The sequence below is a fragment of the Phalacrocorax carbo genome, chromosome 1 (assembly GCF_963921805.1).
Source record: "Phalacrocorax carbo chromosome 1, bPhaCar2.1, whole genome shotgun sequence".
Taxonomy (NCBI): domain Eukaryota; kingdom Metazoa; phylum Chordata; class Aves; order Suliformes; family Phalacrocoracidae; genus Phalacrocorax; species Phalacrocorax carbo.
In genome coordinates, this window is record NC_087513.1 from 52,736,333 (window position 1) to 52,753,225 (window position 16,893).

Sequence of the window (16,893 nt, forward strand, 5' to 3'; positions counted from 1 at the left end):
TTATAAGCAACTTAGCACACACACAAGAGAAGGAACTACAGAAGAAATGCACTTTTTGGCACAGTTCAGAGTGGATTATAAAGAATTATAGATATTTTTATGCCCATTGCTGTGAAGATTAGGAGGAGAAAAAAATAAAATATTTTTCTACCTGTGCTGCCTCATTTAAAGTGTTGGTGTGGACATCATCACTCTACCCACGTGGCATTAATTTTGCATATTCTACTCAGAATAACTCTGTCCCCACTAACAGTTGCATCTCTATAACTACTTCATTAAAGATAAATAAAGATAAATTTGCATTATTCCTTCAGGAAGTTGTATGTTCACATGTAGACTCTAACTGCAGGACTGTATGCACAGCTCTAGCTACCAGAACAAATCAAACATAGTATCATGTCATAATTTGCAAAGAAATTGAACAGTTTCTTCTTATTAGTTAAAATATCTGCTTGTAACAAAACCCCACAAATCTCAAAATATCACTTCTAAAAGGAGGTAGTATTTGATTATATGACTGATGGAAGAAAGATCTTGGCGTGTACTTCAAAACACCATCAGCTCTTTTAATAGCAGCTTAAAAGTGTAAAATCACGTGTTTTTCTCATTTGTTAAAATATCAGGATAAAATTCTAATCAAGATTAAGAGTACAACCTAAGAAAACCTACTTTTCTTCTTTCGGGAACAACTGACTAGAATATACACTTAAGACATTTTGCAACTGCGATGATGTGGGGTGTTAAGTGAAAGGTTGAATGTGGGACATGACAGAGATCAAAGAATCAATAATGCCAGAAAAGTTGGGTTGGGGGGAAAAAAGCAGGAGAGAAGCAGGACGTGGGACATTCTCACTTTCTTTGATTCCTGAAAGTTGCTGAATTAACTGCATGTCTGCAATTTTGTAGGTGAACTTAAAATGAAAAATAAATGTTTGACTTAATTGTTTTACCCTTACATGAAAAACTCAGTAGCTGGGATTCAGGTCCACATTAAGACATCTCATCTTATATATCTACAGAGGTAGGAAGTATCTAAGCTCCCACCATAGTCAGACATCACTCTGACTATGTCAGTCTAAGTCAGCGGATCCCAGAGACTGATGCCACTCATTGTATGTTGTGGCTGGTCAGCCGAATCACTCCCTGTACTCTGTTAACTGCATTGACTAGACTGCCAATGACTACGGCAACCAGCTTCTGTTCAGATGCTTACATTTAGATGTCTTAATCATGAACTGAATTGTATTCTGCTCTTCCAGAGACGAGTCTTAAGGGTTGTCTACTGAACTTACTTAAGAGATAAAAGTTTATGTCAGGATGAAGTAAGAAACAAGAATAAATCAGGAAAAGGAAAAGCTTACAGACACCTGGATTGCAAGGATTTCATTAATATCTACATTATCTTCACTAGTATCTTTCCTACATCTATACTACTAAATAAAACTTTTCTTTGATACCTTTTGCTTTAACTAAGAGGTTTGTTAATTAAATTACAAAGGAAGCAAAACCTCATGGCTATGCCTTCTTCGCCACCATGATTTTGGGCAATGCAAACCACATCTATATAGAGCAATGAAAAAAGATTGGGGTTGTCGGGGAGAAATAGTATGTGGTCATGATAAAGGTTAAGGAGCAAGCATTGCATGCTGCACTGCAGCCCTAGAACAGGTAATCCAGAGAGATGGCATCTCCATCCTTGGAGGTTTTCCAGACCTGGCTAGGAAGTCATCTCTGATCTGATGATTATAGTCCTGCTCCAAACAGGAGGGTGAACAAGATGACCTGCAGACATCCCTTCCAACCAACACTTTATTGATCCAATGATGATTCTGAAACTTTTGACTTTTGAATTGATAACTGTTAAGTCTTATGCTCTTTCAGTACAGATAATACAGTAGTATTATCTTAGTTCCCTAGTGCAGTTAATGCTTAATACTTCTATGTTCAGAGAATAACGAGAGTACAGACATGGACTATACCACTGCTTTAAATAGTACAGTATCCTACTACTTGCTGTATTCTAAAGGAATCATAGAAGGAAAATTGTCCATACAATAGATGGTCATAAAATAATTTGCCAGAGTACACTTTTCTTTCTTATTCCAAGTCAGTATTTGTTGATCTAAGACCTGAAGCACGAGACATTAAATAACCTCTTCAAACTGTACCATATCTAAAACTGCAACTACATGTCTTCATTGCTCATGTGAATGTCTAAGATCTCAATCTCAGGAACTTAAAATATGAAAAACTCTAAATAATACAAACTCTAATATAATGCTCCTTCTGTATCCTGGCTAAAATAGGCAACTTTACTTTAAAAACAAAATCCTTTATTAGCTTTTAATAATTATCCATATCTGAGATTGATGTCTTTTTATTGTTGCATATTTCTGCTATAAATTTTAAAGACAACTGATACTGAAATCAATATTTCTTCTGAGGCTTAGCAGTGATGCACAAAATGTGATATTTTATTTATTATTTTCTGTCTGTTTTTAAATGTATCAAAATTATTCCTTTTCTTTTGAATACTGCTGTGCATTGAAATAAATCCTTTCATTAAGTTGTCCATACTGACGATCAATGTCCCATGTGGTTAGAATTAATCTTAAATCTACTTTCTCATGGGCTTTTGAATAAGTCTTCTGAGAATGGACTTTAAGAAAGAGTGTGAGGATACCAGTAGGAGAGACAATAGGTGGAGAAGTTCAAGCTCTTGGACTGAATCCCAATGGAGAGAAGTTTGCTGCTTATGATATTTAATCTTAAAAACAGCCAACAGAAAGAGATCTTGCTTCCCCACCAGATACTGCTTTTCTTACCACATCTTTTTATTTGTCAATAGTATCATAAATACCAAAACATAAGTAGATGCCATTTCTACAAATCTTTAGTGTTATTACAAGTGCACGTACAGCTTACCCATCTGAGCGGATTACTTCTGAAAATCACTGCAATACTGCCATATCTGTGTTGTGTGGAAAACATTTACATTTGGAACTACAAATAAATTCAGTTCTGTGATAATCTCAAAGCCACAGATACATATTGCTATTATCACCAGTTTATATAGAACCAAACTGGCTTTTAGGCAGCAGATTGCTATTCAATCAGCTATTTATTTACACCCTGGTGCACCCCAGCACAGTTGCTTGTGGTACATATACAGAACTCTGTGGAATACCATTTCTCACTTTTAGTATTTGAGAGTTATAATTTACAGATGCTTCACTAAACTCACATTATCTATTTTCTGAATCTGACTCCAAGATTACAGAGCACATTAAGAAAATGAGGAGCATACTAAATACCGCGAATTTTGCATTCATGTAAAATTGGAAATCAGCTTATTCACATTTGTGCCTCAAGAGATTCCATGTTCAAAACTAAAGTACATTCAGAGGAATAACAGTTGTTAATAATAATAATGAAAAGAGCTGTAATAGATAAATTATAATGACAGAGTTACATCTTTAATAGGCATTGCTGTTGCCATGGCACAAGTTTCTAATGTAAAATAAAAATCCACCAGAAATTTGTTCTATAGCTATTGTAACAACTGTACTGGGACACCTGCACTATTAAACTGTTCAAGTTCTGTTTTCATTTGACAGAGAAAGATGTTTTTAGCAGCACACTCTGCACATGTGTAATATCTGCCCAAAAATGTATTCTCAACTCCCTTATCCACACACTCAGTTGACTCCTAACACAGTCACAGATGAGTAATATTCGGAGAGTACCCTCTCATAGAAGGATGGTAAGCAAAGAAGTAATCTTATTTGCATGGTAAAGATTGCTTTGGACACACCAGAATACCTTCAGTAGTGATTATATTGGTTATATTGCTGAAGTGATAAAATGGGATGATCAGCAAGAAAAGGTGTCAGACAGAAAATTCATAGTATTTGAAAACTAAAGTTGTGATACTCAGGAAGGCATGATTTCACACAGCAAACAACATGGTGCTTTGACCAAGCTCTGGTTCTTTGATGGCAGTATGTTGGCCGCAGATATCTTTGATGAGGCAGTGCAATGTTTTGTCACTCCAGTAAATGTTATAGCAAGGTACCATGGACCCGTGTGGGAGATATAACAACATGATTACTAAGCAACTAATGAAGAATGTGGGCTTCCACTGTCACCAGCAACAACACAGAAAAGGAGCAACAGTGTCCAGCCAGATTGCTGTTTCTCCTTCTGCTTCCTCCTAAATCTAGAGAAACAACCAGAAGGTGGTTTGCAAGGTTGGTGTCGGCAGTCTCCGAGCTCTGTGTCCAGGTTCCAACATCACCAGCTTCTCAAAGCCATACAGTCCCTTAGAAATCACCGTGTTTGCTCTTACTAGCTTCATAACTGCCAATTCAACCCCTTAATATTACAGTCTGCACTTGAATGTGTACTGAAGGATTTCACTGCCTCACTATAGCTACCTTCTTGGTAGTTTCACTGTCCACATTTTACTCATCTGTTTCACAGTGACCCATCAGGAACCACAAAAGATGAGAAAGATTTCTGGGGAAAAGATAGTTCCATATGGAGTTTTCTGAACATTGCTTGCCAGCCTCTAATGAAGAAAAAAGCTTCCAGTGAGGAAGGATATTAGCTGATAATTACTGCTAATTCTAAGCACATTATAATATCCAAATATAGTTCTTGCCCAAAATTCCAGCAATAGCAGTGTAATCTGGTGCAAACAGGGTTAATTTTAACTCTTTTAGAGATGTATTAACTCTCCTATATATTCTCAGAAATTTGTTTCGATACTTGTAGAATATATTCTGTATTTGAGGGGGACATAGATGTAATTTTTATATAGATCACATAAAGGGTTAATCTTTAACTGAAAAATTCAACTTAGACAAAAATACAGAGCTGCAGCTGCCACCTCCATAATGCTGTTTCCATGAGAATTTATTTCTATGTGACTATATAAGGCACGGTTCCTATACATCTTAATGACAGACAGCCTCTTCTGAACCACCACGAATCTGCCTTATACCTGATCATCAAAATCAGAATCCTTAGGAAAACTAACATGTAAACATGTTTATGGACTAAAAATTTCAGACAGATTAAATAATATTCAACATCCCCCAGACGAAACACTGGACTAATTCAATGTCTGTGTTCAAGCTAACATTCTGCTAGAATATCTCAGCTATACCATGCAACAAAAAAGAGAAAAAAAAACCCCAGTATTTCTTTGTAACACTCAGGCAATCTTTCATAAGAAATTCTGAGAAATGAATGGAAATTGATGCAAAATGTAATTTTGCAGAAAGATTACATATAATTGCATTGAGAAATTCTGTGGTAATCTCTTCTTGCAGGAGAAAGCTAGCAGTTGAGTGGGCTGTGGCTGTGCTCAGAAAGTACATGTTAATTTGACAATGTAGTACAGCATGGAAGAGTAGTAGAAGAGGAAAATTTGGTGACACTTAATAACCAAAATCAGTGCAAAGAAATATGAATGTGACAGATGAGCTCTTGAAACCTTAGTCTTTGTTGAAAACTCTAATGAAACCCTGTTAATTGTTCCACTCCTAATACTTCACGCATCAAATGCAAAGAAGGAATGACAAAGTCCTCCACCAACTAGGAACAAAACTTACTAATTGTCAAGGCAAAAGAGACTGGAAAAATAATGGATGATTTTTAGAATGCTGTTTCTAAAAGGGGATGTTGCTCAACAATTTCAACACTTGCATTTGGAAGGAAGGATTTACCTAAGTAACAATTTAGTTTCCCCAGGCATGAGACAAAAGCAGAAAGAATACAAAATACATGTTCTGGCATCTGCACAGATCATACACTTCTGTCTTTCCTAACCTTGATGAAGAATATATTTCTGATCTGAGCAGTATTTTTAAGAAACTTAAGATGCGATACAAAATAGTTTGCCTCTCCTCTCGTCATTCCACATACAAGCTCATCTATGCTCTGTTTCACTATACAATTATGTTCAAAAGCCAGCAAGAATGGAATCAGTAATTTCATAGGGAATAATGTAAAATAAAGACCCCACCCTACCCCAAATGGCCTAATTTAATTTTTGCAAAATTTCCTGTTAGGTAGTAGGAACAAAACTGTGAGGACAGAAAGTTTATAAATATTAAAAATGTCTAGAAAATACCTCTGGCTGTAGAATTACAGTCCAGTTCCAGATGTAGATACATGCAGTCATGGAAGATTACATCCAGAACTGCAAAATTTTTCAACTCTGTGGAACATTTACTGAGATTATATACAATTACTTACATGTGACTGTTTTGAAACTGATCACTAAAAATCTTGTTCTATTAGCAAGCTTGCAACCCACAACATCTTTTTTCTTATAAATACTGGGTGAGGAAAGTGAAAGAATAAAAAACAGATTCTCTACATTAATTTTTCAGTAATGATTTATTTGGGGGTTGCAAATGTGAAAGGATAACTATATAAATTCTTCTTATTTACAAAAATAATTTCTATTTACAAAACAAAATATCTTTAAAAAAAGTCAATCTAAAAAATTATGTGCAAAAATTTAGCTAAGAACATGAATTTTCTAGGCAGATTGACAACCTCTAAAAGATGTTTACTTTTCACAAATAACGGTAGTTACTTTAAAAAGTAACGTCATGTGTAGGGTGCTTAAAAGCAGATTCTGTGAAAAGAAGGAGAGAGATTCAGGTGACTAAACACAGACATACGTGGCCATTTTAGACACAGTAGGGTATCCAAGGTGACTGCAAGGGCTGACAGATGTGACACACAACTTACTAGAAGCCTGGGTCTTTCTGGGAAAGTAGGTGGAGGTCAGAAAGGGTATCTGGAGTGTACAAATTGGTCTAGACATCTCTGTTCAGGCATCTGAATTGTTTCTTAGAGGTCAAATGGTAGCAGACAAGGAGTACTGATGGACATACCCATGTAGACAATACATCTCAAAGAACCCATTATTGTAGAATAAATAATTCCTTGGAGTGATTCTGTGCATATACCCCACTTCAGATGACTCAGATACACTCCCCCTAGATAGGAACCGAAAACTTGTCAGCATTTTCAGTAATGACTGTTGGATGCTTCTACCAGACTAGCCATCAAGTTAAGAAGTCAGATCACCTGAGTGGCACAGAGCATGAAAGGTTGGCTGACCCCAGATATCAGCTCAAGACATTTTGGAAACACTGAATTAACCTGCTATGAATTGACTATGACTGCTAGGAGAGCCAATGGGTAGCTGTATTAAGCTACTAGGATGCAGAAAAGCACTAGTTCAATTTCAGATTTAGTTATATGAAAAACAAGCATTAGACTATAATAGTTCAGACATGGAAGATCAGTGAATGAACTTAGAAGGCAAACTGCCGACTTATCACGCTCTACCACAAATGAGACTTTACTAAGCTATCTTACTACCACAGAGCAAAAAGCATCTAAGAAGCTGAAAGGACCAGTTAAGACAAATGATTAATCTGCAGCTACCTGAGGCAAAAGTTGCAAACCAGCCTCTTTCATGCTATTTGCAGGAGCATCTTGGTTAACAGGATTTTGCCAAAACTTACAGAAACTTTGTCTTAGAATGGCAGATATAGGGAAGAAAAGTTCATTTCAATACTTTCCCCTGGACTGCTTTGTATACTTATATGACTAAAAAAAAAGTTATGAAAAACTGTGTGAATCATCAACTAGTTGCTGGTCACAAGCTCCCACAGAGAGATTTCCTTGATATTTCCAAGTATAGGTAGTTCTTTTGGTTAGAAACAGAGGGTTTGCAATCCATGTTTCTGAACTATGGAAATCAATACAGAGAAGCAAAGTTTAATCTAATTAACAGTCTGCTTACATAACTAGTGGAAAATTCACACAACATAAGTGCTACATGTATAAATCCTGAATGATTTATCTTCTGTTAGGATCACATGAAAGTTAGAGGACAGAGTTTCATTTAGTGAATAGTTGTGGCAATAGAGAACATACCACACACCCTGCTGCTTTTAAGCCAGAAGGTATCATTCAATAGCTCCACTGCCAGAGCTGTTTGTAAGAATGGCCTCTGATCTGCTTAGGACAAATCAGCTGTGCCAATTTGGGTAGAGCAGTTGAGTTCATCTGGCTTATTTTGTTTGAGATGGATTAGAAAGCACTGACAAAAGCCGTTCAGCTGAAGCCAGATCTGGGGGTGGCCACCTATGAAGGAAGTGCGATTACAAAGAGGTCCTGGTAACATCCACAGAATTCTGGCATTCATGAAAGGATTATACTTCTCTGCAATGTAAGGGTCAGCTTTTCTCTGTAAAATGCATCAGGTGGATACTCCCCTAAGGCACCAAATAGTTCTGCTTTTCAAACATGTTACACCTACTGAGAATAGCATTTTCTTAGATAGGTGGAAGAATGTGCATGATGACAATAAATATTAGCATGGTCTTGACAAATGGTCAACAAATATAAGAACCCTTTAAAACTCAATCTGTAGTTTTAGAAAGCATGCGTTCTTTATTGCGGCACCGGGCGTGCAGGGGATCGCTCCACCTAGTGTGTGCCCCAAGCTGCTCTTCGACAGGGGTTACATGCAATCAAAATATACATATTTGTTAGATTTCTATGAAATTATTATCATATTCATTCTATTATTGGAACTTATTAATATATGCAAATGTTCTTAATGCATGTGCATTCATGTCTATTGTTGGTCTTCCAGACTCCTCTGGTGGTCGTTGATAGTCTTCCTCACCATGTCCACTGGTTGAAATGTCTTTGGGCATGCTCAGTTCATTTTTGGCTTGGTTACACAATTCTTACTGACACTAAACTAGCTTATTCTAGTACATTTCCCGTATTTATTCTACTCAAGGATACAGTGTCTCCAGGCTCCCTTCCATCTAATCACATATAGCAAATTCTAAGACCATCTTATTTGCAAAGTATTCCAAGTATTTCAAACTTAGCTATGTTGCTCCAATTACAGGGGACCATATGTTCTTTTTGAAGTTGGTATCAGTCTAATGATGAGGACTAATTTACTAAGCTAAAAGGATTTAAGATAGTACAGCTTTCAAAGATATCCTCCAGACTGGTAGAAACACATGAATAAAATAATTTAAGAGTCTAGGAACTGTGAACAAGAAAACAGAATGTGAGTTTAAGTGATCAGAAACTACACTAATATTGATGGGAATTGTCCCATTATAGGTCCATAACTGATAGCCCAGATTCTGCTCAGGTAACAGCCTGATCAGAATATCAGGAATAATAGGTTGTAGAAAACTCTTCCCCACCAGAGAGCTCCATCCAGTTGTTGGCACATCTTTAAAAAGTACACAAAACTTCCTTACTATGTAATTAGATACTTTGGATTTAGAAAGCAACTTATTTTCAGAGATAACTAGTTCTTACCCCCAGTGTCAGAGGAAATAAATGCTTCAATATAGGTTATAACAAATTAATCAGGTCTTTAAACCAGAAATATCTGAAGCAAGACAGGCCCAGAATGTTATTACTTCCTTCTGCTCTAATTTACTCACATTTCACCCAGTATGAGGAAGACTAATGAACAGATATCAATAATCATAGAATCATTAAGTTTGGAAAAGAACTCGAGGATCATCAAGTACAACTGTCAACCGAACACCACCATGCTTCCTAAACACGTCCCGAAGGGCCATATCTACAGATTTTTTGAACACCTCCAGGGATGGCGACTCTACCACCTCTCTGGGCAGCCTGTTCTGATGCCTGATCACTCTTTCAGTACAGAAATTTTTCCTAATATCCAATCTAAACCTCCCCTGACACAGCTTGAGACCATTTCCTCTCATCCTATCACTAGTAACTTGGGAGAAGAGACCAACACTTACCTTGCTACAACCTCCTTTCAGGTAGTTGCAGAGAGTGATAAGGTCTCTCCTCAGCCTCCTCCCCTCCAGACTAACCAACCCGAGTCCCCTCAGCTGCTCCTCATAAGACTTGTTCTCCAGACCCAGTTACCTGTGAACTAAAGTTCACTTGTAGAGCCCAGTTTACTTGTGAACGAAGGATATAGATCAGCTAGATCTGATCTTCCTATCATATGTGTACTTCTGCTGTTTAAGCAAGTATGCTTCTATTTCACCTGAGGAACAGGTGAGGAGGGAACAGATCACTGTGATCCCCTTTTGTAGATACATGGATGGGCAGAATCTGCATCAACAGGGACGTCCCACACAAATACCAGGTGAGCTGATATAATAACATACACCTCCTGCAAACAGAGTTGTGATTCTATCTTGGTTTACCAGTCTCATACCTAGGGATTCCCATTTTCAATTGGAAACATGAGATGAAGTTGAAGAATATTCCACTACTTGCCATAATGGATCCTCAAGAGAGAGAACCCTGACAAAGGGCAGGGAATTGCACCCAGGCAAGCTCAAAATTTGCATGCAATAATCTGTGTTTACAAATTGTAATATGCAGCAGTTTAAAATTATAGCATTTTTAAAGGAGGACTGTATATTTAAGAGGACAGGGATAGAGGAGAGGTAAAAAAGTAGTACAGATTTCCTAAAAACTTTGTACAGTCATGACTGCTATTTAGACAGGCTACTATGAAGTGGACGTTTGTATGAATGCAGAGAAATAATTAGGGGATCACTATTGCCTAAGTTTTTCATTCTTTAGAATAGTGCCTTCAAAATCTTTGTACAATGAACCAACAGTTAGAAGACTTATATTCGAAACAATTTGGTAAGCTCACCTGCCTCCTTCAAAGATTAGGGGAACTAACAATGGAAATGACAGACATGGCAATTTTTTTTCCATTGGATAGGTCATAACCTATTGCACCTCTTCGAACCCATCATTTTATTCCTAATCCAGTGGAGCATTAGGACCTCCCTCTAATACCTGCATTTTCTTTGTACTGAAAACAACAAACAATGAATTTCTGTTCAGAGGAATGCATTTGTCTGTTGGTCACACCAGAGTTTTGTGCATGTCAAATAGCATCTATGAAGGTATCTGAGCTACCATTTGTCTTTTAGGTTTAACAGTTTTCCATTCTTCTATTTATTATCACTGTGGTCAGTCAGGAAGTAGACGGTGCTTTCCATTCATGGTGTGGTTCCTGACTGTAAGGTCTGTGTGGGTAAGGTGAAAGAACACGCTAGATTTCTCTCAGCTTTTCTCATTGAAACCTTAAAAATGTTGCTCTTTCATTTCACATGACAACAAGCTTCCAAACCTCAGTATTTCTCATAATAGAAGTATCTCCCAATGACTTCAAACACTTTTTCAGCATTGGATGGCCGACTCAAAAGCTTTTAGGATATCTCTTTCTGTTTCTGTTTTGGAAAGGGATTCACTCTAAGCAGGTACACATTCACTTTGGTGTGAATGGCCTGCTTCAAACTGTCCTTTCTGGAATACTTGTTTTCAGTCACTACAGAAAAAAAAAGACAAAAAAACGGTCTGAGTTCTTAGACTCAGCCTCCCTCTTGTATCTACTAAAATTCAGGCCCTCTGATCTTGACCCATTCAAGAACTTTTCTACAAGTAGCAAGTGATAGGACAAGAGGAAACGGCTCCAAGTTCTGCCAGGGGAAGTTTAAATTGGATATTTGGAAAAATTTCTTCACCAAAAAGGTTATCAAGCCCTGGCACAGGCCGCCCAGGGAAGCAGTTCAGTCACCATCCCTGGAGGTATTTAGAAGACGAGTAGATGTGGCGCTTAGGGAGATGGTTTAGGGTGGGAACTGGCAGTGCTAGGTTTATGGTTGGACTCGATCTTAACGGTCTTTTCCAACCTAAATGATTCCATGATTCTATGAAAAGTCACCTTCTTGGTCTATTGCACTGAACATGTTACATGATTTGGCTCTCACTGTTACTTTTAAGGCAATTTGTGGCATACAAATTCTTTCTTAATAAACCTTCAAAGTCATCAAATAATTGATGCTTGTCTTTCATGTGCTGGAAATGACCCTATTTCTACTTCTGCTGAGAATTCACGGAGCAGAATTGAGTTGTTCTAATATTTCATGATCCAAAGGGATTGTAAAACAAGTGCATATTTCAACTAAATTGATGGCTGTAGAAAAATCAACATTGTTATACATTATGTTGCTAAAAAAGATAATTTCTAGCATTGCCTCAAGCCCACTGCTGCTGCTACACAGATCTGTGGAGGTTCCAGATCAATTTGCTTTGAAATAATGTGATTCTTCCAGTGTTTTCTTTGATGAAGTTCTGCTCTGGCAAATTGTCTAACCTACCAAACACACTCAGGAGAACTGAGTATCCAGAAATAGTTCATTAAGTCAATCATAATTAAAAAATAGTTGCAGAAACAATATTACAATTGTTTTAATTAGCATATTCTTCATGTGGAATAAATTGGAAATCAAATGATCACAGCCTCCTGAGAAATTTACATGTCACTATTTTCCTCTCTTTAAAAAAGCAAACAAGCATCACTAGTAGCTCCATATATTAGACAGCACCTTAACAGATACCAAAATAAAACCTGGCAGATGTTTTCTTTTTTTCTTCTTTTTTTTTTTTTAAATATTTTTTAAAAGCTTATATTGTTAAAATAATGAGAAACAACAACAAAATCATGATTCTAAACCTAGAAACTTCTGATGAGATTTTCAAATTACAATTGGTCCTGAAAAGGACTTTTTTATTGTGTGAAGTGTTTTTATGATTTTTTTATTAGTTTTCTCTGCTATGAGAATTACACGACAGACATTTTTTTCTATTATAGCTTCATCTTCCTCAGATGTTTAACTCTGTCAACAGTGAGTTCTCTTCACGTTTTCCATATTCACACCCCAATATTTTCAGCTACACCACGTGGGAAGCCAAGCCATGCTTGTAAAGACAATTGACTGTTAAGCCAACATAACCTTCAGTCATGCAGCCAGAATTTTTTCAAAGTAATCAGAGACACATTCTCAGTGTTTATACACTTATTACTTTGCTGTGCAATCTTACATATCTCCTGTGTTTTGACTCCAGAACAATGATTGCTGTATTGACAGGCCTCAGCTCAAAATCCTCAGTCCAAGTGCTTTCATCTCCTTCAGTCCAGAACCATATGAAAACAAAGAAATAACATCCCAAACCAAAGAAATAGAACAAAGCTCATGTAGTAAAAAGCTGGGAGTCAAGCTTGCAGCATTGCTGGAAGTGGATACCAAGATCATAGCTGATCTCTGGACCAACACAAGGAAAATCACAATTTCAGGGCCTTGAAGAGAGGTCTCCAAGAATTCCAGTAATATCTGAAAAACTGAGGGCAAAGAAGGCAAAGCTCAACCAAGCAACAGTTCAGAAAGAAGCCAGAAGAGTCAGACGGAAGGAACAGAATACCAAAGGCATTTTTGACCTGTTTCATGAACCCATGCCTTTCTTGTGAATTAGAAGATAATCATGCTCACACTTACAGAATCTAGTTTTCCTTATGCTAACTCTTGAGAGAGAACTTCAGACTTAAAATATAAAGCTTCATCCTACATTCTCATGTGACCACAACAGCATTCGTGGCGGTTACACCAAAGAAACAGATAGGAGTGGAGGGAAAAAGGGAAAACAGTTTAATCAGGTAAAGCAGTCGTCATGTTGTATCACTCTGAAGAGTATTACAAATCGAAGGATGAATTTTAGCCTTTTCACAGGGCCCTTCAGCCTTTTGACAGAAAGGTTATTTGATGAGCTACAAAATTGCACACCTTATCTGCTGCATTCTTCAGTAAATGGAAACACTGACAATACGCAGGTCTAATGTTTGTGACAGAGCACAAGAAAAGTTTGGAAGTGTTATGCCTGAGATTGTTATTGTTCTGCTTCCTCTACAGCTTCAAAGACTGCTAATACAATTAGGCTCCCACCTATTCTTAAAATAAACTGGTTAACTAGGCAGACTTCTTTCTTAATTTCATGTATAAACACAATGATTGATTTGGAAGTATCAGCCCTAACTGAGTGCTAGATGTAGCTATCATCATTTGCACACTCTCTGCGTGCCAGAACAATACTAACCCAGGGATAATGTGTAGAGTCTTTACTGTAGCACTCAAAACAGTATCAAGAGCACTTCATTGACAGCTGGGATCTTAGGGATACCAACAATCATTTTATAGACGTAGTTCATGTTCTCTCATATCCCACTCCAATGACACATCTAGCAGAAAAGACACCACTTTCCACAGTGGCCTCCAAGCGGTTGCTTCTAATAATCCTGTCTTCAGCTTGAAGATTTCTATCTTAAAAAATATCCCTTCCCACAATTTCAGTGGTAATACTGCAAATCTGTCACTAAGTACACTGTAAATGTTTCTCTCATAAATCTGTCATGATGTCAAATTTCTACTATCCTAATTTAAGAGTAGTTTTCAAGGTAACAGCTGCTTTTTCTTCAGAATTTGGGAATGCAAAGGTGCTTTCTTGGAAGATATCTATGTACATGTGACACTAGATGAAAAATAATAATGATTCAACTACATTCACCAAAATAAAGCCATTTTTTATTGGATTAAAAATGTAGTTGATTTTTTTTCACAGTAGAACATCAAAACCAACCAAATCAAAACCTAAATGTTGAGAAAGAAACATGATTTTTACGTATTCCACTGGAGAGGAATTGATTTTCTTGAAAGAAAGCAATTATTTATTAGAATTTTACACATTGGCAAGAATTATGTAGATCAAGAGATTAAGATATAGGTCATTTATTTCTGAAGAAAACATTTTTTGAAATATGAAGGGAGAAAAATTGAAAAGAATTTAAGCTTCTAGTCTTGGTATCTAGGCTGAGTCATAAAATGACTTTGAAGACAGCTGTAATGATATAAAATGTTACTTTGTACCAGCTGTTCACTGAGAGTATTCTGCTAAGAGATTGCCCCCCCTAAATATAAATTATGGTATCCAGTGAAAAATCTGAACTACCTGAAGTGGTAATTTCCCTTCCACTAAGGGAATGCAAGGTTTTACACAACTTCTTCTAGATACAGAAGAGAATACATAGGCCTTGCTTATGAAACATAGCCAATGTTTTCATTACCCAGTTTAATGGCAAATTTGCTTCTTGTCTGAAAGGCTCCTGATGATGGAAAAAGTGTAAAAGATGAAAACTAATTTGACTGAAAATAAGAGTATGTATTGAAATTCTGTAAAATATCCCTCTCCTCCAAGTATTAATACAAGTGTACACTGGAAATAAGCTCTGCGGGCATAAATGTTTCAACACTGTCTTGTTTAATGGGTGCATGCCTACATGCCTACAGAAAATCCACAAAAATCTCTTTATTGTAACTTAAAATGAAAACCTTTGTTTGCATCAAGTTCTCTCATTAGTATTTAACAGTGCAGCTGAATCATGATAAGAGGAGAAAAGGAATAGGTGATATGAAAGGTTTAGCAGAAAGAAATAAAATGAAAACTACTTAAAGGGACATGAGATGTGACCACACTGCAGTCACAACTACAGTGCACTGTACATCCCAAGATAGCTTTAAAAAAAACCCTACATAGTTACAGAAATCTTGCAATATCATTGCAGTACATAGAATAGGCTGTGAAACTTGCTCCAAACCCAAGACCAAATTAGCCTATGAGACGCTGTATTTTAATACCAGTTCTCAAGCTAGAGGTAGTTTAAAGATGGCACAATTGCCAGTTTTGTAGAAATATTCCCTACAATTTAAGTAAAATATTGGGGCTACCAAGGAAAACCAAGGAAATTAGGTTTTACCTCAATTTGCCTAGGTCACACAGATACCTTTAAAAATACCAACCATTATAGTTTTTAGTTTAAAAATCCACAAGAACAATGTTACAAATTATTAAAAGCAACCTATTTCTCTTAATGGAAGACTAACTGAAGCAAATCATAATGCAGAAGAGAACACTGTAGTCCGAAGTAAAAACTGCTGTATTGTGGCTTGGGAGTTATTCTTAGCCTTTTCAGTAGTTTACCAGGTGACTTCGGAAATCAGTTTAGTATTTGTTTGCCTGAATTGCCCTGGCTGCAATAATACCAATCCTTCTAAAGGGTGTTAAGACCTGCTAATGAAGACAACACTATATGAGAGTTAAGTATTACCAGCACTGTTTAAGATGCTTATCAGACTTCACCATAAATCCTGAATTTTTCAAAGTCCTTTAAAAATGCTTATACTGTGCTTTTATGCTTCTCTACTAATGTCTGTAGGAATCTTTTTTAACATGAAAGGAACTGAATATATCAGAAAACAAATTTAGCTGTGGAGTATACAAAGTGTCATAATATATATGGTAAATTGAAAAATTAGAGAATGTTTTATAAAGCCCTTTGGCTATAATAGTGATGTGTTGCTTCCAGGCACACATACTTCAAAAGAAAATGTGAAGTTTCATGATTATGGTTGAACTCTAACGGAATGATTTTAAAAGATTTAAATGATTAAATATTATTTTGCATGACATGACTTTTCATGCAGTCTGATACAATGAATTTAAATCAGAGGCAGATGGTACCTCATATTCTTACAGCTGAGAAGTCTGGTATGTCAGACAATCTACTGTTTTGTTCTGTTTAAGACAAACAGGTTCTCCAGGGTCCTTGAAAGCCATTTTTTACTGGAAGGGGAGCTAGAAATACAGTATTCATTTGAAAGTTTATTTATTGCGCTTGCAGCAACCACACAGAGAAAAGTATGGAGAAAAATTGTATCAGGAGCCTGCAATGCTGTCATGATTGCCAAGTTTAATTAAATGCCCGACACTTTTATGATCTCTTCCACAGCAACCCATTTAGCTCTTACAACTTCTATTCATCATCACATTTTTGTAATAAAAACTGTATTAATCTTCTTTAATGCTGGCAACCAAATCCTCCTGATAATCCCCAAATTATCCCTGGAGATATGACCTTTTTTT

The 16,893-nt window shown here is 36.6% G+C and overlaps 1 protein-coding gene across 7 annotated transcripts in view; it reads right to left on the reverse strand.

Annotated features, from left to right (window-relative positions):
• ANKS1B (ankyrin repeat and sterile alpha motif domain containing 1B) overlaps positions 1–16,893 on the reverse strand; it is a 444,006-nt gene that overhangs the window by 229,194 nt on the left and 197,919 nt on the right. The gene's annotated exons all lie outside the window — the stretch shown is intronic.